Genomic DNA, 25,088 nt, shown 5'->3' with positions numbered 1-25,088 from the left:
GCGCCTTACTCTTTTCGTTATCATATGTTGCAGGGAGAAGGCACAGGGGGGTCCCTGTCAGGCGTGGGAACCTGGCAGGTGCCTAGCGACAGAACAGAACGTAACGGAACCGCGCCTGCACACCTTGCGGCGGTATCCTAAGAGAGAGACAAGAGGGGAAGAATATTGTGGAACAGTGTAAACGAGATCAGCACAAAGGAGAGCCAGTAAGAGTCGTGCCGAGAGAGGAAGGCAACATCTTACTGAGGCGTGTAGTCGGTGGCCGGATCACCGTAGGAGTAACTGACTTCAAGCCTTACTTCAAATTCCGCTGGACAGTTGATTATAGGTTGGCTGTCTACCTTTTACACCTACGAAGACATAGGGTGCAACATTGGGAGAGGGGCGTCTCTAGAGTCCCGGAAGACCTCCAAGCCTTCCCGTCAAATGGGTGGCGTCCTTTCCATAACAAACCTGGGGGACGTTAGAAACTAGTAACATCTGGAACCAAAGAACGAGAGAGAGAGAGAGAGCTGTAGAGAACGAACGAACGAGAACAGCAGTTGTGAGGACTATTCCGAATGCTCATCAGGGTAGGACTACAACACACAGGCGCTATTGGTAGGCAACGATTTCCATCTGCGAGGGAAACTCTGGATGTGCCCATCGGACCGGCCGGTCTCTGAGAGCCCTGTTAAACGTACTCTGGATTGAGGATCCTGAAGCCTTCAGTAAAGAGGTAAAGAGACTGCAACCTTGTGTGCTCGTTATTGCCTGCACCTCACACCATCAACATCCACCTTACTGGGAAGCCCTGGGGACATACTTCACCTGTGGGAAGGTATACCATCCGGCTGCCAATCCATCACCCCAGCGGACCCCATAGCAGCGTCGGTCCCCCTGACCGAACACCACAGGTGGCGTCACGAACCATTGATAGACTGTACAAATCCCTTTACTGGACGCCACTTAGCAGGGTCACGGACCGGGTCTAGCCACCGTGACAGCCTCAGAACCGAACCAGAGAGGCCCGGTACCGAGAACTCGTGGCCCTGTGTCTGGGGGTGCTCCAGAAGGTCCTTCTCGCGCAGGGCCTGTGATGACGTAGCGGTCACATGACCGTGACGTCATGGAAGGTCCTTGTCACATACCATCCTTAGCACCAGAATGCCGCGAAGAGCAGGAAAGGTGCCAAAGGGTGAGTATATGATGATTTTTAATTTTTTTTTATTATTTTTAACATTAGATCTTTTTACTATTGATGCTGCATAGGCAGCATCCATAGTAAAAACTTGGTCACACAGTGTTAATAGCGGCGGTAACGGAGTGAGTTTCCCGCGGCATAACGTGGTCCATTACCGCTGGCATTAACCCTGTGTGAGCGGTGACTGCGGGTAGTATGAAGCGGGCGCCGGGCACCTGACTGCAGGGGAGTATGGAGGAACTAATCGGGACCATCGCTGATTGGTCTCGGCAGCCATGACAGGCAGCTGGCGAGACCAATCAGTGACTTGGATTCCATGACAGACAGAGGCCACAACCAATGAATATCCGTGACAGACAGAAGGACAGACAGAAAGACGGAAGTGACCCTTAGACAATTATATAGTAGATTATAGTAAATTTGTTAAGTTGCAGAATCCATACCCTTTTCCACTAACCCCCATTTTCATTTTTTTTATAAGTAACATTAGTGACGGAATAATATCTAACTGTGACATTTTAAAACCTTTCTAGGGAATGGAATAAATGTGCTGCAAAAGGCAAACTCCAAAGAAGCTGACAAAGCAAATTCTTTACCTGAAACTATCAGAAATGCACCCTCAAACATACTCAATGAACTCAATGCGGGACATATCCTCAGCTAATTGTAACAGAATTACGGTACAGATGTTGTGGCGGTAACTTTTACATATTCTTAACGCTGTGCTACTCACTGACCTACCATCATCACAGTAAGTTTAGGCCATGTACCCCACTGACAAAACAAGATCTGGAGACTCAAGGTCTAATGTACAAGTTATGTATGAGGCTGTAGGCAATTAGTGTAGTGGCCAATCAGCTGCAGGATTTGTCCACTTCAGTCTCCTCTCTGTTCCATGTCTCTACCTTGACTGGCCATTCCACCTCAGGATTGACATATTCTGGAATCTCCACTACATTTCCATGGTACCTGAGCTGCCTGCCATACAGGTACCTATCCTAGGACAGCAGAACGATTAAAGACCTTTTTTACCGACAGGTGCTATACAAAGCAACCAATTGGATCCTAATGCTAGTAAAGTCAGACAGTAGGGTAAGTAACTCTGTCCTGTAATATAATTCAATAGTGGATCCCAGAATAATAGAGAGGGGATTTTTAGAGTAGATAAATATAATTTTATTAAATATAGTCAATACAAAAATAGAACAAACACATAACCAGAACAGCAGATATTCAATGAAAAACAGCTAAAATGTTGTCCCAGGGTATGCTTGCCGCTGCGTCCGCTGGGACACGTCTTTTCTTTCTTTTTTTCTCTTATCGCTATCACTTATGCAGTTTTTCTGCTGGTACCGACAACATTTTAGCTGTTTTTCATTGAATATCTGCTGTTCTGGTTATGTGTTTGTTCTATTTTTGTATTGACTATATTTAATAAAATTTTATTTATCAACTCTAAAAATCCCCTCTCTATTATTCTGGGATCTACTATTGAATTATATTACAGGACAGAGTTACTTACCCTACTGTCTGACTTTACTAGCATTAGGATCCAATTGGTTGCTTTGTATAGCACCTGTCGGTAAAAATGATAGGCCTAAGGGGTTAATTTCCATCTTGGCCACGGAAAATCTTTTTAGGTTATACGATTAAAGACCTTGTTGAGATGCTTAGTGGCAGCAGGGACTTAGAGATGGAAAGCGCAGAGTGGTAGGCTCCCACCTGACTTACCCAGGGGAACTTGCTTGTCTCTTGACTGCCCAGACTTCTCTGCCTGCCCTGTGGTCTGGTGCCCTGGACTGTGGCTGCTGAAACCAACAGTAAACAAGGTAAAGAGACTGCAATCCTGTGTCCTCGTTCTTCTCTGCACCTCTCACCATACCACCATCTACACACCGGGAGCCATGGGGATATACTTTACCTGTGGGAAGATATACCATCTAGCTGCCCAAACATCACCCCAATGGACCCCTTAAAGCAGCGTCGGTCACCCTGACCAAATACCACAGGTGGCATCATGAACATAAACTTTATCCCTTTTATATGGGCGCCCAAGGGCCACGGACCGGGTCGCCACCGTGACATCCCCCTGTGAACGGCAGGACCCAGTACCCCACGGTCCTGACGGGGCGACTCACATCACCCCGATGCTAACAGTTTCTCTTGGAGGTAGATGCCTCATCTATCGGTGCTGAAGCAGCTGGTCCTGACCTCTCTGCTCCTGACCCCGGCTTTGTATTGCGAACTCGCGCTGCCTTTCCTGACTCCAGACCATCTGACTATGCTTTTGTCTTTGCCCTCCTGCGCTCCGCATTCCTGCTTTGACCTGTGAGTCAGCTGCTGCAGGTCCAGAGATAGCCTTGAAGTGGCACTTGGTGACTACCTGCGGCCAAGCCTATCCTCACTAGCAGAGGCTTTAGTGAAAACCATGTAGTCACTTAGTTACTCCCCATAATCTTGGCCCGTGGGGCAGTGGGTCCACACCCATCATCGTCACAACAATATGCACAAGGAAAACTTTTTCTGACTGGTTCAATAAATTAGCTTGGCCTACATGGAAAGTAAGGAGAATTCCTGGAAGTAGGCGGGTCTTAAAATATTACTTTACATCATCAAGCAAACAAATCCAAGACAACAGTGAACCTTTCCATACACAATTGCTGCTCAACGTGGCAATTCAATGGATTTTCTAAAGATTGACAAAAAAAATGACAATATTCAGTCACACTGTCAGCCACACCAATTTTTATGTTGTTTCTATTTGTCCAATAAAAGTTAGACTTAATTTACAGTGCTTGATGGGTGCTGTGGAGTTACTTATCTGATGGAACTTTTGTGTCTTGAAATGCAAATAAAAACCAAACAAAACCAAACTTTATGCAAATTATTGAAAATTAGGTCAAACAATAGGTGGCATAAACTTAGACTACGATGGCCTTAAGATGAACCAAATTTATTATGCAACATAAACCAATTAAAAAGATACATATTATGCATTTTTAGACAGTCTAGTGTGAGTTTATGCTGTCTAAAAATTAGATGGGATTAGTGAATCTGCCTCAGTGGGTATTTTTAAGACACATACACTACACATAAGAAAAGAAAATGGACCGCAACTCCAAAAAATCATACATTGATCTAATGCTGCTAGGTAAAAATATATATAACTCAACATAAGGTTCTTAGTTTAACATTCTGATCAAACTATATGAAGCCCACTGCCATGGCAAACCTCTCAGTAGGTCCTAACTTTTATTGCCTTAAAGGAGAACCACCGTCGCATCGTCAATGCACCAGCAGGGCGGCCTGATGCCTCACAGCGCCCATGCTGTCAGACTGAGTCCCCATGAGTCCATACCACACCGTCTCGCAAGCAGAAAGCCACAGCAACAATGGCAGCCACACTTCACCAACACCAAATCAAAGGGGCCATGAAACTCACCTTCCTGAAGTTCTCAAGTGAGAGCAAAAAAATGGCTGGACCCCCTTTGCAGTCTCCTGCTAATTAAAATCACCTGTCCCAAATGGGAGGAGTGCTGGTCCAAGAAAGGGACAGATCATGCAATGCCCCAAAAAAAGGATAAAAAGAACAAAAAGAACAAGGACAGCACCTCCAAAAAAATTATGCATTGATCTAAAACAGTGGTCCCCAACTCCAGGCCTCGAGGGTTGGAATCCAACCCCTGTGCAATACTAAGGAAATCCTGAAAACCTGCACTGTTGGCGGCTCTCGAGGCCTGGAGTTGGGGACCACTGATCTAAAAACATATATAACTTAACATGAGGTTCATAGTTTATAATTAAATTCTCTTTTTTCAGGACACTTCACTATGTACAGGTATCTCAGCCTTATCGCAGCTGTGGTCACTATCCAAATTATGAGTTGGTAAGTCTCCAGCTAAATAAAGAAAAATTATATTCTAAACAGTTGCCCAACATCCTCCAAAAGTGATATTTACAGTGTTCTAAGGGGGTAGATAAACTAATCGATCACATTTACTCCAGACAAAGAAAATTTCAGGAGGTTGGGGGGCTATTCTTCAGCATACTGTAGGTCTTTTTCATTTTCATCTTGAAGCTAACCACATGACTGGTAGCTCATACTCTAAAAGTCCATTCACATACAGCTTGATTGTATAATAGTATTGCGCCATGTGAGTACAGCTTCCAATTAATCACGAGTTTAGAGCTTTTTCTCTAGTGCTCCAAATGAGTCCCATTGAACCATAAGATATTATGAACAGAGCTCTCTTTTTAAAAAACAATTCTGATATTATTTTGTTTGGTTCATTGTAATCATCATAACCTAATGTTATTTTCTTCCTTTTGCACTATATTGAAATGTACAAAAGATAGAAAAGAAGCTGACAATGACAGTATATCAATTAGGGAATAAATAACATAATTTCCTGTATGAATGGAACAAGTAAAAACTGGTTGAAAAGATGATGCCAAGCATTAGCATTGAAAGTGTAGCTCACCTTGGTCTTTTATTGGTTGGCTTTAAAGAAATAAATCATTCAGAACACAGATGTGTACTTGAGAAAATGTTGTAATTAAAAGTTTAAAGCAGCTAGAACAGACATATGATAAACACATCGCCCTTTGTTATATTATACCCCTGAGTCTTTGCAGCTTTGAAAACATTGTTATAACATCATGATCAATGGATAATCATTAAAAAAAGATTGATTTAATCAAAAGAACTTTCATAACTTAGAAACCAAAGTGGTTATTGTGGCTACAGGGTCTTGAAAAAGTTTACATTCTCCTTGAACGCTTCCACATTCTTTCACGCTACACCCAACCTGATGTACAGTGGCTTGCAAAAGTATCAACCCCCTTGGATTATTTAGTGTTTTGCTTCCTCACAACATGGAATTTCGCTGTTGGGTTTTTGAGAGTTCGCATCAGTTCATGTAAAGGACATATCTGCAGCTGTGAACATTTTTGTTTTTATTGTGAAGCATTTAATAAATAGGACAAAATAACTGAAAACTTTAGTGAGCATAATTATTCACCCCCTAAAGTCAGTACTGTGTAGAGCCTCTTTTTTTGGCAATTACAGCTGCAAGTCTCTTTGGATAATTCTCTATGATCTTTCCACATCTTGTCACTGGGATCTTTTCCCATTCTTCAAGGCAAAATTGTTCCAGCTCCTTAGTGTTAAGGTACCTTCACACTGACCAACTTCACAACGATATCGCTAGCGATCCGTGACGTTGCAGCGTCCTGGATAGCGATATCGTTGTGTTTGACACGCAGCAGCGATCTGGATCCTGCTGTGACATCGTTGGTCGGAGCAGAAAGTCCAGAACTTTATTTCGTCGCTGGATCTCCCGCAGACATCGCTGAATCGGCGTGTGTGACGCCGATTCAGCGATGTCTTCACTGGTAACCATTGTAAACATCAGGTTACTAAGCGCAGGGCTGCGCTTAGTAACCCGATGTTTACCCTGGTAACCAGTGTAAATGTAAAAAAAAAAAAAACACTTCATACTTACATTCCGGTGTCTGTCGCGTCCCTCGGCGTTCTGCTTCCCTGCACTGTCAGCGCCAGCCAGCCGTAAAGCAGATTACAGTGGTGACGTCACCGCTGTGCTTTACGGCCAGCCGGCGCTCACAGTCAGTGCAGGAAAGCACAGCGACGGGGGACAGACACCGGAATGTAAGTATGTAGTGTTTGTTTTTTTTTACATTAGCACTGGTAACCAGGGTAAAGATCGGGTTACTAAGCGCGGCCCTGCGCTTAGTAACCCGATGTTTACCCTGGTTACCAGGGGACTTCGCATAGTTGGTCGCTGGACAGCTGTCTGTGTGACAGCTCTCCAGCAACCACACAGCGACACTGCAGCGATCGGGATCGTTGTCTAGATCGCTGCAGCATCACTAAATGTGACGGTACCTTTAAGATGATTTCCTCTGGTGAACAACAATCTTCAAGTCTGACCACAGATTCTCAATTGGATTAAGGTCTGGGCATTGACTATGCCACGCCAAAACATTTTACACGTTTCCCCTTAAACCACTCAATTTCTGTTTTAGCAGTATGCTTTGGGTCATTGTCTTGTTGGAAGATGAAACTTCGTTCCAGTCTCAAATCAATCACAGACTGAAACAGGTTTTGCTTAAGAATATCTCTGTATTTTACACCATCCATCTTCCCCTTGACTCAGACCATTTTCTCTGTCCATGCTGAAAAACATCTCCACAGCATGATTCTGCCACCACTATGTTTCACTGTCGGAATGGTGTTAGAGTGAAGAGCTGTGTTGGTTTGTAGTGATGGGCGAGCACTAAAATGCTCGTGTGCTCGGGTCGAGCAGATTGGAATACTCGGGTACTATGCGAGACCCGAATATTTTTACCACGATCCCCCCCTGGGGATCTTTTAAGGTCTAAAAACTTCTGAAAATGATGGAAACGCTGCTCAAATGACACGGGGGACATCATGGGGATCGCCCCTGGAAGCATTCCTGACTCCTAGTTCACAGCTGTAACCAATTTTTTCCGAGATTAATGCTGGTGCAACAAAAACACACTAAAGTGAAACCAGAATGGATTTTTCTGGTAAATATGTTGAGGTACATCCTTTGAGGGTTAATGACTTGCCTGTATGGCCAAATAATTAACCCCAGACCAAAATGTTCCTCCCCCACTTGGGCTTAGATTAGACGCAGCGTTTTTTAAGCATATTTAAACTTTAACATTGCTTTCAACCACCACAAATGCATTCACTGGGAAATGTCATTGTAACATTTAACAACCCTAGCTGGCCAAGTGGTGTGTGACACATAAGCAGACTCATCTTGTTGCATCATCATTTATGAAGGAGGGACTTTTAAAATCACAGAGCCTATTTTTACTGGTGCATTAGGCGGCATTAATCTTCTTAAAGGGCCATTATTAAACAGTGGGTCTCCTAAACTGTTGTAGCCTATGCTGTGAGAATTACGACGCACCACAAGACCCCTTTCATAAGATGTCCAAGAGGGTCTCCTGAAAAAATGTTGCATTGAATAACGCCTTTGAACCCACATAGTGGATGGGCCCATGAAAATCCACTTAACAATATTCATTTTGTACTCCCGTATGTTATGAAAAGTAATTCAGTACCACAATGGACATAGAGGTCAGCGCACATACAGTGACCTGGCAATAACCCAAAAAACAAGAACGAGCTCTGAGACGTGGGAACTCTGTTGACCGCAATCCCTAATCCTCTCCAACCACACTAAAGGCAGCCGTGGATTGCGCCTAACCCTGCCTATGCAACTCGGCATGGCCTGAGAAACTAGCTAGCCTGAAGATAGAAAATAAGCCTACCTTGCCTCAGAGAAATACCCCAAAGGAAAAGGCAGCCCCCACATATAATGACTGTGAGTAAAGATGAAAAGACAAACGTAGAGATGAAATAGATTTAGCAAAGTGAGGCCCAACTTTCTGAACAGAGCGAGGATAGGAAAGGTAACTTTGCGGTCAACATAAAACCCTACAAAAACCACGCAAAGGGGGCAAAAAGACCCTCCGTACCGAACTAACGGCACAGAGGTACACCCTCTGCGTCCCAGAGCTTCCAGCAAGCAGTAAAAAACAAATTGACAAGCTGGACAGAAAAAAACAGCAAACAAATAGCAAAGAGGAACTTAGCTATGCAGAGCAGCAGGCCACAGGAACGATCCAGGAGGAAACAGGTCCAATACTAGAACATTGACTGGCGGCCAGGATCAAAGCACTAGGTGGAGTTAAATAGAGAAGCACCCAACGACTTCACCACATCACCTGAGGAAGGAAACTCAGAAGCCGCAGTACCACTTTCCTCCACCAACGGAAGCTCACAGAGAGAACCAGCCGAAGTACCACTTGTGACCACAGGAGGGAGCTCTGCCACAGAATTCACAACACCCGTACTCCTTTGTTTACACAGTGACAGCAATGTCTGCCCTGCTGCATAGTCATTTGACCCCATTACACCTTGGAACCTACATACTGGATGGGCCCATGAAAATCCACTTCACAATATTCATTTTGTACTCCTTTGTTTACACAGTGACAGCAATGTCTGAACTGCTGCATAGTCATATGCACCCCATTACTACTTTGAACCCACATAAGGGATGGGCCCATGAAAGTCCACTTCACAATATGCATTTTGTACTCCCGTACTCTTTGTTTTACACATTGGCAGCAAGGCCAGCCCTGCTGCATAGTCATATGCACCCCATTATGCCTTTGAACCCACATACTGGATGGGCTCATGAAAATCCACTTCACAATATGCATTTTGCACTCCCGTACTCTTTGCTTTAGACATTGGCGGCAAGGCCAGCCCTGCTGCATAGTCATATGCACCCCATTATGCCTTGGAACCCACATACTGGATGGGTTAATGAAAATCCACTTCACAATATGCATTTTGTACTCCCATACTCTTTGATTTAGACATTGGCGGCAAGGCGAGCCCTGCTGCATAGTCATATGCACCCCATTACACCTTGGAACCCACATACTGGATGGGCTCATGAAAATCCACTTCACAATATGCATTTTGTACTCCCATACTCTTTGATTTAGACATTGGCGGCAAGGCCAGCCCTGCTGAATAGTCATATGCACCCCATTACGCCTTGGAACCCACATACTGGATGGGCCCATGAAAATTCACTTCACAATATGCATTTTGTACATCCATAAGTCTCCAATGATAGACATAAAAGGCCTAAGTTAATCTAACCAAGTGATTATTAATGGGACTTCAGTGCAAGATTAATAACATATACAGTAAAAGTAAATGGCATTTCCATGCCAAAAAACTTAATTACACCTCCATGCAAAGTTGTGTGTTTTCTCCACAGAAACACTTGAAGATCATCATTTTTTGGGGGGGATGTTATTGTATCAGATAAACAAAATATAAAAAAAATCACATATAACATCACACAGAGTTAAGGAGAACTGACTGCAAGGAAATAAAAGGACAGAATCTGTATCTCTTCCACCAAAACTTGATAACACTTTAGAGTTGTGGCTGATAAAAATATCAAGAATTCGTCCAAAAGTGAGTGGAACAGATTACTTTAAATCCTTGCAAGACTATAAAATTTACTAATGTGACACAAAATTATGTCTGTTTTCAGTTAAGCTTTTGAGAATACCCAACAATGCAGTCTGAATGACGTAATTGAAGACAGGAGACTATTAATTTGAAAAAAATAAAAGTTGTGCACCATGAAACCTCAAGCTGTCAAACCCTTTCTTGCTTTTCAAATGGTAATGGAATCCTGACAATATGTTGAGAGCAGGATGCATTTCATTGCAGGACGATCAACTTTTTGTATTTTTTAATAATATTATGGTTCCCTCTTTGCTAAATTATTTACAGGAGAATTTGGCAATTTTCATTGCCAAGTTTTTAACACTAAGGTTCACATACGACTTTAAAGAAGGTTAATACTTGCAATACAATGCAATTTTATTTCAAAGCACAAAATTCAAGGAATAGTATGATTGAATAGTATGAGTGAGTACACTTTTGTATCTGTTAACATACAAAGGTTAAGTACATATAAGGCTTTAATACATAGAATGATTAAGTATATATAAAGATTAACTATATATAATATACTTACATCATCACCAAGAGGCTTTTAAACATCATCCATCTGGAATATCAGAGAAGCAACACCAAGACAGAGAACCCCTGGGAGATTCACTATACTGCATGGGCATCCCCAATTATGCAGGTATGAGCATATCGTACATGTACAGGCACTCCAGTTTTTGCATCTGTCTTAGTCATGTTTCTCTGGTCTTATATAGTGATTTACACTATGTAGTAACTCTAGTTTCATCCAGCCCTTCAAGTGGCCAGCTTTAAAGGTCGGATGAAACTGAGATATCATGGAGTCATCAGACGAGGGGCCATAAACCCTTAGAATATAAAAGCCACAAGGATGTAGATAAAACCACCACAGTCAGAGGTTCAGTAAACCTTAATGTTTTACAATGACAAACAACAAACATATAGAAACTTAGATCTGTTTGTGAAGTGAATAAGCAAACATTTCTCAAGATTGTGTCACTATAAGCATTGTCTGTCTCATCTGTAAATGTTTTACAAGAAATGCAGCTATGTAATTGTCTGAATGCATTCGGTATATTTCAATCTGGATTCAAAATTGCCATTTGTATATTCGCATTACACTATTAACAGCTATCATATCTATAGTCAGCCTTTCTAGAAAAACTTAAGCTTAACCCGTTGAGTACTCTGGATAATCATGACAATCTTCTTGACCAGTATCTATACGTAAGTAATGTTAAAACTAGCTGCTACTATGTATTCCAGAAATAAAAGTGAGAATTGCAAGAATGTGAAGATGTTCTAAAAAATAACTGTGACCATGCTCAATTTTCCATAACTGCTACGTTCGGCTGTGTAGTAAATATTGGAGACACAATAGATGATCTGACATCCTTTCAAATAATAACTTTACAGATAAAAAGAGCATGTATTATTATTCCTGCTTATTATCCTAGAAAGAAAGAAGGAACATGCAGTCTTCCTCATACAAGTTATCTCAGCCAAAATTGATTAAGTCCTCTGTATATTCAAGCATTCAGCAAGCACTTTTTTGTATTGAACTCTTACCATTTGATGCAGCAAAAGTTATGACTCTCAAGGAGAGAAACTAATACAGTGGACAAAGAAATATTTGTAATGAACTACTGAGCCAAACTAACAGCATTGCTTTATCAAATTTATATGTTTAAGTGTGTGTGTCCAATGTGAGCAACCAGGCAACACAAAAAGGAGCTTTTCAAGTGAGCTCTTTAAGGCACACAAATGTTATGAAGTCTTTTCCAACAAGGATGTGGTTTCACCAATGGGGGGGTACCTTTTTTAAAAATATACGTTTGCCATCACAGCCCCCTTCTCCAAAATTCGGTGGCCTATAACAGTACAGAGCATGTTCACCCTGGTCATCTAGTGGCAGGTAAGGAAGAGCCATTGCAGGAAACCGAGTCAAGAAGTAGGCCCAATGTAGGTGTCACGATCAGCTGCAGTCGCAGATGCGGCCCAGCCCATAGACGCCCCCAAGCCGACCAACCTCAGAAGGCGTGGGGCGCGTGTCCCCCTGGATGAAATACGGACGCTTTAAACCGCAGAGGGGGACCCGGGCTCTGTGACAGCTGAGCATGTGGACAAGGAAAGAGACACGTAGGACTTGATTACACCGCACAACTTCAGGTATAGAGAAAGTAAAGTTTACTAAAGTAAAGTCACACAGTACATAAACAAAACATGACGATGTCAGGCTTCCGAATCCACACCTCCAGAAGGGTACCACCCAGTGGACCCCAAGGCACCAACGGATCACTGAGGCACACATACGCGGGACATCGGGACCCAGGCAGGACATCAGGGTACACGAGGACATCAGGGCCCAGGCAAGGCATCAGGATACAGACAAGACATAAGGACATCTGGACTCAGGAAAGACCTCAGGACATCAGGATACAGGCAGGGCATCAGGACACAGGAATACTGGATAGACATCTGGGACACTGGCGTGGCAGCCCAGGTCATCAGCTGGGACACTGACGTGGCAGCCCAGGTCATCGGTTGCATCACGACATCAAACACAGGAAGGACATCAGGGTACACGAGGACATCAGGATGCAGGTAAGACATCAGTACACATGAGAACGTCAGGACATCAGGGTCCATGAGGTCATCAGGACACAGGCAGGACATCAGGGTACAGACAGGACATCAGGACATCTGGACCCAGGGTCACCAGCAGACATCAGACAGGAGTCGTTCGGTTCCGGACACGACCTACAGGCACCACCAGTCATCAGGCTCCAGGCAGCAGTCATCAGGTTCCAGACTGAGGTCGTCAGGCTCCGGGCATCGGACCTAGGAAGGAACTCAAGCGTGATGGTGCAAGCACTGCCGTACTGTACGTGAGCCAGACAGGGTTAACACTACATGGTAGTGAGAGCACAGAGTAGTAGATGCTCAGCAGAAACACCGGTTTCAAGAGACTCAAAGTCACTGGGAGTGAGGCTCCAGATGCAGAGGGATTCCAGGAACATAACCACAGCAGACACAGTTCAGACAGGTTCAGGTACAGGACAGGTACAGGATCAAGGATTCGGGCCTGGACATAACGCCTCCAGGACAGGGGCCAGAACTGGACAAAACAGGTATCAAGGCAAGGACTTTGGTACCAAAACATAGACAGGAGAGGTGCAGGAACATAAACACACATAGCAAAGTTCAGGAGCTTTGTGAGTAGCTCAAGCTCCGCCCATAGGGCAGGGGAACTTTATATAGGAGCTGCCCCTCAGCAATTGGCTGGGGACAGCATTTCACGTACACACCCTAACCCTGATAAAAGCAGGGGAGGTGCGGCCGCGCATGCTCTAAGCACAAACAGTGCAGGAACTGAGGCTCAGGGCACCTGGCTGAGACTGCAAGCACTGACACGTGGAAAGTCATGCACCAGCTGCAAATGACCTTGCAACCCGTGGACAGCTTCCACAGTAGCAACCATGAACTGCACATGAGGAAGGTCATGCAATAGAAAAGACCTAACCACCCATGTACGGCTGCGCAGCAGAGCAGGGAACTGAGAAGGCTCCATCCAGGTAACAGCCAACAGTATCCCAGCTCAAATTAAGGGGAAAAGAGTAAAAGGTTAAAGCAAACATATGCATTGTCACGCCGAAAACCAGATACAGACAGAACGGCGTGACAGTAGGGGTGTGGGTCTCTGAGACTTGTAATGGAGTGCATGAGCTGACAAACAATTCCCCAATGGGGGGTATATTTTCTTATAAATAACTAGTGCCATCACAGCCCCCCTTGCCTAAAATTTACCGGCCTATAACAGTACAGAGCACGTTCACCCTGGTCATCTAGTGGCAGGTAAGGAAGAGACATTGCAGGAAACCAAGTAAGAAGTAGGCCCAATGTAGGGGTGTGGATCTCTGAGACTTGTAATGGAGTGCATGGCCTGACAATCATTTGCCCATGGGGGTACATTTTTTAAATATATATTATGGACATCATAGACAACCGTTGCCAAAAATTGGACTGCCCAATAGCAGCACAGAACACTTTTATCGTGGTGATATAGTGGTGGAGAATGAGGAGACATTGCTGAAGGCCTCATTAAAAACTAATCCCAATGTAAAGGAGTGTGCTTCCTAGACTGGTAATGCCCATAGACGCAGTGCATGGGCTGACAAACATTTCTCCAAGGGGGATACATTTTAAAAAAATATACTATGGGCATCAAAGGTACCCTTTCCAAAAATTGGACAGCCTGTAGCGGCACAGAAGACGTTAAGCCTGGTAATCTACTGCTGTGGTGGAGAATGAAGAGACAAAGCTAAATCATACTGAAATAAAAAAAAATAAATAAAGGATGTGAATACACCAATGAAAGTAAATAACAAAAGGGAGGGGCGAACACAGGTACATATATATGATGCCAGATTGTGTCCAACGAGATATGTTTGTCCCTAGCAACAGCTCAGAGACAGGGATGTACAAAAAATATATATTTAATAGTATTTTCATATTGTAGAGGTATACACTGGATCATAAAAGGACAGTGCAGAGATATTAAAACTGGAATATATCAGAATAAATGGGAAAAATATACTTACATCTCATTTTTATGACAGTTCCCCCTGGGTGAGTATATTTTGGTTTGTAATTAGTAACGGGCATCAGAAAAACACCCTTTCACAAAAATTGAGTGACTTTTGCATTACGGCATACGTTCACCCTGGTGTTGTACTGGTTGTGGAAGATGATTATGAGAATAAGGAGGGTAACACTAAACAGACAAAATCAGGAAGCGGATACCCACGTGTAAGTGGGGAGAGGTGCATGACAATACACCACAAAAAATACAATCTTTTAGAGGTTATGTTTAGCTGTTTTCACTTGGTGGTGTACAGAATTCTTGCCCAATCCAGCCCTTGTTTATTTTTATAAGAGTCAGCCTGTCAGCATTTTCAGTTGACAGGCGGATGCGATTATGTTATAATTCCACCAGCAGCACTAAAAACCCGCTCTGCCAGAACGCTAGCAGCAGGACAGGCCAGGACATCCAAGGCTGAGAGCCAGTTCATGCCACGTGTCCAGCCTGGATACCGAATAATTAAGAGGCACAGAGGAATCACATAGGATGCTTGTACGATCTGCAAGGTATTCCCTCAGCATCTTCCCAAACATTGCACTTCTTGTGACTGCACCCCTTGCCTCTGTGCTAGCATGATGGGAGGTTCTGAGAAAACTGTCCCAGAACTTTGCAATTGTTCCCCTAACTGAGCTGGATTGTACTTCTGTCTCTCTCGCGTGGACTCCTTGGTTGTGTAACAAACTGACATCTGCCACCGGCGTTCTCACATGGGAATTTTCTAAGTAATTTTGCTACAAGGGCCCTCTGGTACTGCAACATTTTAGTACAACTCTCTGCCTCTGGCAGAAGAGATTGAAAGTTCTCCTTGTAGCATGGGTCTAGAAGTGTCACCAACCAGTAATGATTGTCACCAAAAAATTTTATGATGCGAGGGTCACGTGAAACGCAGCGCAACATAAAGTCAGCCATGTGTGCCAGACTGCTAACAGGCAAGACTTCTGAGACCTCACAAACAGGACGACTGACCATGCTGTCCTCCTCCTCCTCCTCCCCCTTCCTGTCCTCAGGCCATCCCCGCTGAACAGACGGTATGACAGCTGTGCTTGTAATACCGTCTATAGCACATGAAAGTAGCTCCTGTTCTTCTTCCTCCGCCTCATTGCCTACCAATCCACATTGAGAAGACATGAGGCTGGGCTGAGTGTAATCCCTTTGTATGGTTCCTTGCTCCATGTCCTCATGCTCTGCCTGCAATGCATCCTCTTTAACTGAGCAAAGAGGTTTTTAGAATGCAGAAATGTGGGATGATGATGCTAATTATGGCGTTATCGCCGCTCACCATCTGGGTGCAGTCCTCAAGGTTTTGGATGATGGCACATATGTCTGACATCCATGTCCACTCCTAAGGTCTTATGTATGAAGTCTGAACTGAATATCTACGGCCCTGTTGATGTTGGTAGTCAGCAACTCCCCTCTTCTGCTCACAAATCCTTTCAAACATATGCAGTGTAGAGTTCCAATGCGTGGGGACATCACATACCAGTTGTTGAGCCGGAAGCTGCAAACGCTGCTGAAGTACGGCAAGGGCAGCTGAAGCTGTAGCTGACTTTCTAAAATGGGCAGACGGTGTACTTTCATTAGCAGATCCGGCAGCTCCGGGTAGCTTTTCAGAAAACGATGAACCACAAGGTTCAGCACATGGGCCAGGCAAGGTACGTGCTTGAGATCACCTTGTCTCAGAGCCGCCACCAGGTTCCGGCCATTGTCACACAGGATCATGCGGGGCTGTAGGTTCAGCAGTGTCATCCAAATACCTGACTGCTCTTTCAGCACTGCCAACAACTCTTCTGCATTGTGCGGTTTGTGACCTATGCTCATTAGCTTCAGCACAGCCTGTTACCGCTTGGCTGAGGCAGTGCTGCAGTGCTTCCAGCTTCTGACTGATGTGTTGATTTCAGAGATGGAGGCTGAAGAGGAGGAGGAGGAAAAGGAGGTTCAGGAGCTGCAGACTGTGGGGGCAACCCTGATTGACACAGAACCCGCAATCCTCGGTGTGGGGAGGATGTGTTCCATTCCAAGGTACGACTGTGTCCCGTGTTGTGAGTTCCATTCTGGAGCTCCCTCCTGTGGTTGCTAATGGTATTTTTGCGAGTTCTGCCCTTGGGCTCCCTCTGGCGGTTTCAAGTGGAACTGCTGCTCCGTTAGGTAGCTGTGGCAGCTGCCTTCACTAATCGCCTTGCCTGGGTTTGTTATTTAAACCTGCTCTGGGCTTTAGTCCATGCCTGCTGTCAATGTTCTTGGTTGGATTTGATTCTTCCCTTGGATTTCTCATATGGCCAGTCCTTGTCTGCAAAAGATAAGTTTTGCTAGTTTTGTTTGTCCATTTGCTTGGACTCTATTGCTTTGCATTTTGTCTCTTTTGTCCAGCTTGTCACTATGTCTTATTCAGGCTAGCTGGAAGCTCTGGTAAAGCAGATTTGCCCCTCCACACCGTGAGTCGGTGTGGAGTTCATTTTTGTAAACTCTGCGTGGATTTTGTAGTTTTTAATACTGACCGCACAGTATCCTTTGCTCTGTCTATCTAGTTTAGTTTTGGCCTCCCTTTGCTGAAATCTAATTTCATTTCTGTGTTCGTCATTTCCCTCTCCTTTCACAGTAATTATTTGTGGGGGCTGTCTTTCCTTTTGGGGGTTTCTCTGAGGCAAGATAGCTTTCTATTTCCTTCTTTAGGGGTAGTTATATCTGAGGCTGTGACGAGGTGTCTAGGGAGTGTCAGGAACATCCCACGGCTATTTCTAGTTGTGTTGTTAGGATTAGGGACTGCGGTCAGTAGAGATACCACCTTCTCAGAGCTCGTTCCATGTTGCGTTTTAGCCACCAGGTCATTTCAGTGTGGCCTCTTAACCACCAGGTCATAACAGTCCCGGCTTCCACTATGTTAACCCAGTGTGCTGTCAGTGAGATGTACCATCCCTGCCCATAAGCACTTGTCCACGTGTCCGTGGTTAGGTGGACTTTCCCAGTAACAGCATTGTTGAGGGCGCAGGTAATGTTGTGGGACACATGCTGGTGTAATGCGGGAACGGTACTCCAGGAGAAACACTGGCGATTGAGGGCCGAGTACCTTGGGATGGCCGCTGCCATCAGGTTGCGGAAAGCTTCCGTCTCAACGAGCGTAAAAGACAACATTTCGAGAGCAAGCAGAAGAGAAATGTTAGAATTTAGTACTGTGGTCTGCGGGGCTTTGGCTGGGTATTTTGGCTTGCATTCCAATGACTGGGGTATAGACAACTGAAGGCTGTGCTGAGACAAGGACTTGAACGGGCTTGATGATGGTGCTGCTTGACTGGGCAACAACAGGTGCAGGGCTAGAGGCATCTTCACGTGCACGGTGGACTGGGGATTGGCTTCTACGAAAAAAAAGAGTGGAAGAATCAGTAGCTTCATCTGCAGACAGTGTTCCTGGAGCCTGGGGTTCAGCCCACAAAGTCGGGTGCTTTGCTGCCTGTTATGATCCGGTGACCATGGAGCAGCATGAGAACTTTCACTGGAGTAGGTGATAACTATACTGACCGCAATCCTGAACTTAACACTGTGACTAGAAGTAGCTGTGGAGTGTACCTAACAATCCTAGACACCTCGTCACACCCGGAGGACTAAATACCCCTAAAGATGGAAATAGGAATACTATCTTGCCTCAGAGCAGATCCCCAAAGGATAGACAGCCCCCCACAAATATTGGCGGTGAGTCGGAGAGGAAAAAACATACACAGGCAGAAAAACAGGATTTAGCACAGGAGGCCACTCTAGCTAAATAGGACAGGATAGGACAGAGCTCTGTGCGGTCAGTATTAAAACCCTTCAAAAATATCCACAGCAGAATATACAAAAACTTCCTACATCTAACTAAAGATGTAGGAGCGTATATCTGCAACTCCAGCGAATCCTACAATCAGAGCAGGAATACAAACAAAAACAAGCACACAGCAGTGTGCCAGACACAAAAAACCAAACACTTATCTTTGCTGAATTTGGCAGCTAGCAGGAGAAGCCAGAAAGAGATCCAACCCTTCACAAGGAACATTGACAACTGGCAAGGGCTAATGAATCCTGCACACCTAAATATCCCAGTCAGAATTGTAATCAGCAGATACACCTGGCCAGGACTGCGACTCAGAGACAACTGCATTCCCACCTACAACCACTGGAGGGAACCCAAGAGCAGAATTCACAACAGCTGCCATGTGCCTGATCATGCTGGTGGTGGTCAGGCTGGTAGTTTTGCTTCCCCTGCTGATGCGGGCATGGCAGGTGCTGCAAATGGCCTGTTTGGGGTTATCGGTAGAGTCTTTAAAAAAATAACCAGACTCGAGAAGATCTAACAGTTGGAATGGCAACTTCCCTCATGTTGGTGTTACGAGGAACGGATGCATGCCTTCTGTCTGTGGCCACCACACTGCTTCTTCCTGCCTGTTGACGTGATATGCCTCCTTCCCCATGTGTGCTGCTGTCCTCGCTCTGCATGTCCTCCTGCCAGGTTGGGTCAGTCACTATGTCATCCACCACCTCGTCTTCCGCATCCCCACCCTGCTCCTCCTCCTGACTTTATGGCAATTGTGTCTCATCATTGTCCACCTCTTGTGACACTATCCCACTATCGCCTTCGTGTGACAGTGGCTGTTCAAAGCTTTGGGCATCGCTACATGCGATATCATCTGGCCCCACTTCAAGTTGACCGGTCAAGAGTCCGGAATCTTTAAAGGGAAAAACTTAACAGCTCTTCGGAGTGTCCAAGTGTGGGATCAGTTGTCTCAGTGCACTCGGCACAAGCGTGTACTATGGAGGACAGAGAATGAATTTCAATCCAATACTGCACCCAGCATGCAGCCAGCGGGTAAGGAAAGGGTGAATCAAACACCCGAAAACCCCGCCCCTATGGCTGAAAATTGTTCCCTCCAAATTCAGGTGACAGAGTCCCTTTATTAAAAAAAAAAAAAAAAAAAAAAAGGGAAAGAAGGCTAGCAGACAGAACAAGGAAACTCACTCCTGCGAAGCTACGATTTTTACACTACAGATAGAACAGGCCTCAGCCTGACATAACAGACTGTATACATTTTTTTGGGGGGTTTGGAGAATTAAAAAAAAAAAGTGGAAGAAGGCTATCAGACAGAACTGTGAAACGTATGCCTGCAAAGCTACGATTTTTCCACCACCCATACACCAGGCCGCAGCCAAAGATAACAGGCTGATGTAAATGTGGACTTGCTTTTTTTGGGCACATCTAAATTGTGTCAACAAGTTGGCTATGACACACAAAGATTTTTTGGCGCACTCACATCTGGTGTCTGGGACAAAAAAATAATAATAAAAAAAGGTAGATTTGCACGTTCTTAGTTTTCAATAACCTGGATGTAGTAGGCAGCGTGAACAAGCAAATAAATGTTAAAATAAGGGGGCTATGGATTGCTTTAGAATGAAAGGAGCAGGTATCAGGTGAAGAAAAAAAAAGCCACAGAAAACTGCAGCTACATATATTTTAACCCCTTCCCGACCCATGACGCCACGTAGGCGTCATGAAAGTCGGTGCCAATCCGACCCATGACGCCTATGTGGCGTCATGGAAAGATCGCGTCCCTGCAGGCCGGGTGAAAGGGTTAACTCCCATTTCACCCGATCTGCAGGGACAGGGGGAGTGGTAGTTTAGCCCAGGGGGGGTGGCTTCACCCCCTCGTGGCTACGATCGCTCTGATTGGCTGTTGAAAGTGAAACTGCCAATCAGAGCGATTTGTAATATTTCACCCATTATAACGGGTGAAATATTACAATCCAGCCATGGCCGATGCTGCAATATCATCGGCTATGGCTGGAAATACTAGTGTGCCCCCACCCCACCCCACCGATCGCCCCCCCAGCCCCCCGATCTGGCCGGTACACTGCTCCGGCTCCCCTCCGTCCAGTGCTCCGCTCCCCCTCGTGCTCTTGTCCGCTCCCCCGTGCTCCAATCACCCCCCCGTGCTCCAATCACCCCCCCTGCACTCCGATCCACCCCCCCGTGCTCCGTTCCACCCCCCGTGCTCCGTTCCAGCCCCCCGTGCTCCGTTCCAGCCCCCCCGTGCTCCGTTCCACGCCTGCCGCGCTCCGATTCCCCCCCGTGCTCCGATCCCCCCCCGTGGTCCCCCCTTCCCCATCATACTTACCGATCCTGCCGGGGTCCCGTCCGTCTTCTCCCTGGGCGCCGCCATCTTCCAAAATGGCGGGCGCATGCGCAGTACGCCCGCCGAATCTGCCGGCCGGCAGATTAGTTCCAAAGTGCATTTTGATCACTGAGATAGATTATATCTCAGTGATCAAAATAAAAAAAATAATAAATGACCCCCCCCCCCTTTGTCACCCCCATAGGTAGGGACAATAAAAAAAAAAGAAATTTTTTTTTTCCACTAATGTTAGAAAAGGGTTAGGGTTAGGGGTAGGGTTAGGGTTTCGGTATGTGCACACGTATTCTGGTCCTCTGCGGATTTTTCCGCTGCGGATTTGATAAATCCGCAGTGCTAAACCGCTGCGGATTTATGGCGGATTTACCGCGTTTTTTCTGGACATTTCACTGCGGTTTTACAATTGCGATTTTCTATTGGAGCAGTTGTAAAACCGCTGCGGAATCCGCACAAAGAAGTGACATGCTGCGGAATGTAAACCGCTGCGTTTCCGTGCAGTTTTTCCGCAGCATGTGTGCAGCGATTTTTGTTTCCCGTAGGTTTACATTGAACTGTAAACTCATGGGAAACTGCTGCTTTTCCGCAGCATTTTCCGCAGCGTGTGCACATACCTTTAGAATTAGGCCATGTGCACACGGTGCGGATTTGGCTGCGGATTGGCCGCTGCGGATTCGCAGCAGTGTTCCATCAGGTGTACAGTACCATGTAAACATATGAAAAACCAAATCCGCTGTGCCCATGGTGCGGAAAATACCGCGCGGAAACGCTGCGTTGTATTTTCCGCAGCATGTCAGTTCTTTGTGCGGATTCCGCAGCGTTTTACACCTGTTCCTCAACAGGAATCCGCAGGTGAAATCCGCACAAAAAACACTGGAAATCCGCGGAAAATCCGCAGGTAAAACGCAGTGCCTTTTACCCGCGGATTTTTCAAAAATGGTGCGGAAATATCTCACACGAATCCGCAACGTGGGCACATAGCCTTAGGGTTAGGGTTGGAATTAGGGTTGTGATTAGGGTTATGGCTACAGTTGGGATTAGAGTTAGGGGTGTGGGGGGGTTAGTGTTGGAGGTAGAATTGAGGGTTTACCACTGTTTAGGCACATCAGGGGTCTCCAAACGCAACATGGCGCCACCATTGATTCCAGCCAATCTCGTATTCAAAAAGTCAAATGGTGCTCCCTCACTTCCGAGCCCTGACGTGTGCCCAAACAGTGGTTTACCCCCACATATGGGGTACCAGCATACTCAGGATAAACTGCGCAACAATTACTGGGGTCCAATTTCTCCTGTTACCCTTGTGAATCTAAAAAAATGCTTGCTAAAACAAAATTTTTGAGGAAAGAAAAATGATTTTTTATTTTCACGGCTCTGCGTTGTAAACGTCTGTGAAGCACTTGGGGGTTCAAAGTGCTCACCACATATCTAGATAAGTTCCTTGGGGGGCCTAGTTTCTAAAATGGGGTCACTTGTGGGGGGTTTCTACTGTTTAGGCACACCAGGGGCTCTGCAAACGCAATGTGACGCCCGCAGACCATTCCATCAAAGTCTGCATTTCAAAAGTCACTACTTCCCTTCTGAGCCCCGACGTGTGCCCAAACAGTGGTTTACCCCCACACATGGGGTATCAGCGTACTCAGGAGAAACTGGACAACAACTTTTGGGGTCCAATTTCTCCTGTAACCCTTGGGAAAATAAAAAATTCTGGGCTAAATAATTATTTTTGAGGAAAGAAAACGTATTTATTATTTTCACGGCTCTGCATTATAAACTTCTATGAAGCACTTGGGGGTTCAAAGTGCTCACCACACATCTAGATAAGTTCCTTTCGGGGTCTAGTTTCCAAAATGGGGTCACTTGTGGGGGGTTTCTACTGTTTAGGCACATCAGGGGTTCTGCAAACGCAACGTGACGCCCGCAGAGCATTCCATCAAAGTCTGCATTTCAAAACGTCACTACTTCAATTCCGAGCCCCGGCATGTGCCTAAACAGTAGTTTACCCCCACATATGGGGTATCACCGTACTCAGCAGAAACTGGACAACAAATATTGGGGTCAAATTTCTCCTGTTACCCTTGGGAAAATTTAAAAATTCTGGGCTAAATAATTATTTTTGAGGAAAGAAAACGTATTTATTATTTTCACGGCTCTGCATTATAAACTTCTATGAAGCACTTGGGGGTTCAAAGTGCTCACCACACATCTAGATAAGTTCCTTTCGGGGTCTAGTTTCCAAAATGGGGTCACTTGTGGGGGGTTTCTACTGTTAAGCCACATCAGGGGCTCTGCAAACACAACGTGACGCCCACAGAGCATTCCATCAAAGTCTGCATTTCAAAACGTCACTACTTCCCTTCTGAGCCCCGACGTGTGCCCAAACAGTGGTTTACCCCCACACATGGGGTATCAGCGTACTCAGGAGAAACTGGACAACAACTTTTGGGGTCCAATTTCTCCTGTAACCCTTGGGAAAATAAAAAATTCTGGGCTAAATAATTATTTTTGAGGAAAGAAAACGTATTTATTATTTTCACGGCTCTGCATTATAAACTTCTATGAAGCACTTGGGGGTTCAAAGTGCTCACCACACATCTAGATAAGTTCCTTTGTGGGTCTAGTTTCCAAAATGGGGTCACTTGTGGGGGGTTTCTACTGTTAAGCCACATCAGGGGCTCTGCAAACGCAACGTGACGCCCACAGAGCATTCCATCAAAGTCTGCATTTCAAAAGGTCACTACTTCACTTCCGAGCCCCGGCATGTGCCCAAACACTGATTTACCCCCACATATGGGGTATCAGCGTACTCAGGAGAAACTGGACAACAACTTTTGGGCTCAAATTTCTCCTGTTACCCTTGGGAAAATAAAAAATTGCAGGCTAAAAGATCATTTTTGAGAAAATATTTTTTTTTTTATTTTCATGGCTCTGCGTTATAAACTTCTGTGAAGCACTTGGGGGTTCAAAGTCCTCACCACACATCTAGATTAGTTCCTTTGGGGGTCTAGTTTCCAAAATGGGGACATTTCTGGGGGATCTCCAATGTTTAGGCACACAGGGGCTCTCCAAACGTGACATGGTGTCCGCTAATGATTGGAGCTAATTTTCCATTTAAAAAGCCAAATGGCGTGCCATCCCTTCCGAGCCCTGCTGTGCGCCCAAACAGTGGTTTACCCCCACATATGGGGTATCAGCCTACTCAGGACAAACTGGACAACAATATTTGGGGTCCAATTTCTCCTATTATCCTTGGCAAAATAGGAAATTCCAGGCTAAAAAATCATTTTTGAGGAAAGAAAAATTATTTTTTATTTTCATGGCTCTGCATTATAAACTTCTGTGAAGCACCTGGGGGTTTAAAGTGCTCAATATGCATTTAGATAAGTTCCTTGGGGGAGTCTAGTTTCCAAAATGGGGTCACTTGTGGGGGAGCTCCAATGTTTAGGCACACAGGGGCTCTCCAAACGCGACATGGTGTCCGCTAACAATTGGACCTAATTTTCCATTCAAAAAGTCAAATGGCGTGCCTTCCCTTCCGAGCCCTGCCGAGTGCCCAAACAGTGGTTTACCCCCACATATGAGGTATCGGCGTACTCGGGAGAAATTGCCCAACAAATTTTATGATCCATTTTATCCTACTGCCCATGTGAAAATGAAAAAATTGAGGCGAAAAAATTTTTTTGTGAAAAAAAAGTACTTTTTCATTTTTACAGATCAATTTGTGAAGCACCTGAGGGTTTAAAGTGCTCACTAGGCATCTAAATAAGTTCCTTGGGGGGTCTAGTTTCCAAAATGGGGTCACTTGTGGGGGAGCGCCAATGTTTAGGCACACAGGAGCTATCCAAACGCAACATGGTGTCCGCTAACGATGGAAATAATTTTTCATTCAAAAAGTCAAATGGCGCTCCTTCCCTTCCGAGCCTTACCATGTGCCCAAACAGTGGTTTACCCCCACATGTGAGGTATTGGTGTACTCAGGAGAAATTGCCCAACACATTTTAGGATCCATTTTATCCTGTTGCCCATGTGAAAATG

This window comes from Ranitomeya imitator, chromosome 5 (genome assembly GCF_032444005.1).
Source record: "Ranitomeya imitator isolate aRanImi1 chromosome 5, aRanImi1.pri, whole genome shotgun sequence".
Taxonomy (NCBI): domain Eukaryota; kingdom Metazoa; phylum Chordata; class Amphibia; order Anura; family Dendrobatidae; genus Ranitomeya; species Ranitomeya imitator.
This window is presented reverse-complemented; position numbering follows the sequence as displayed.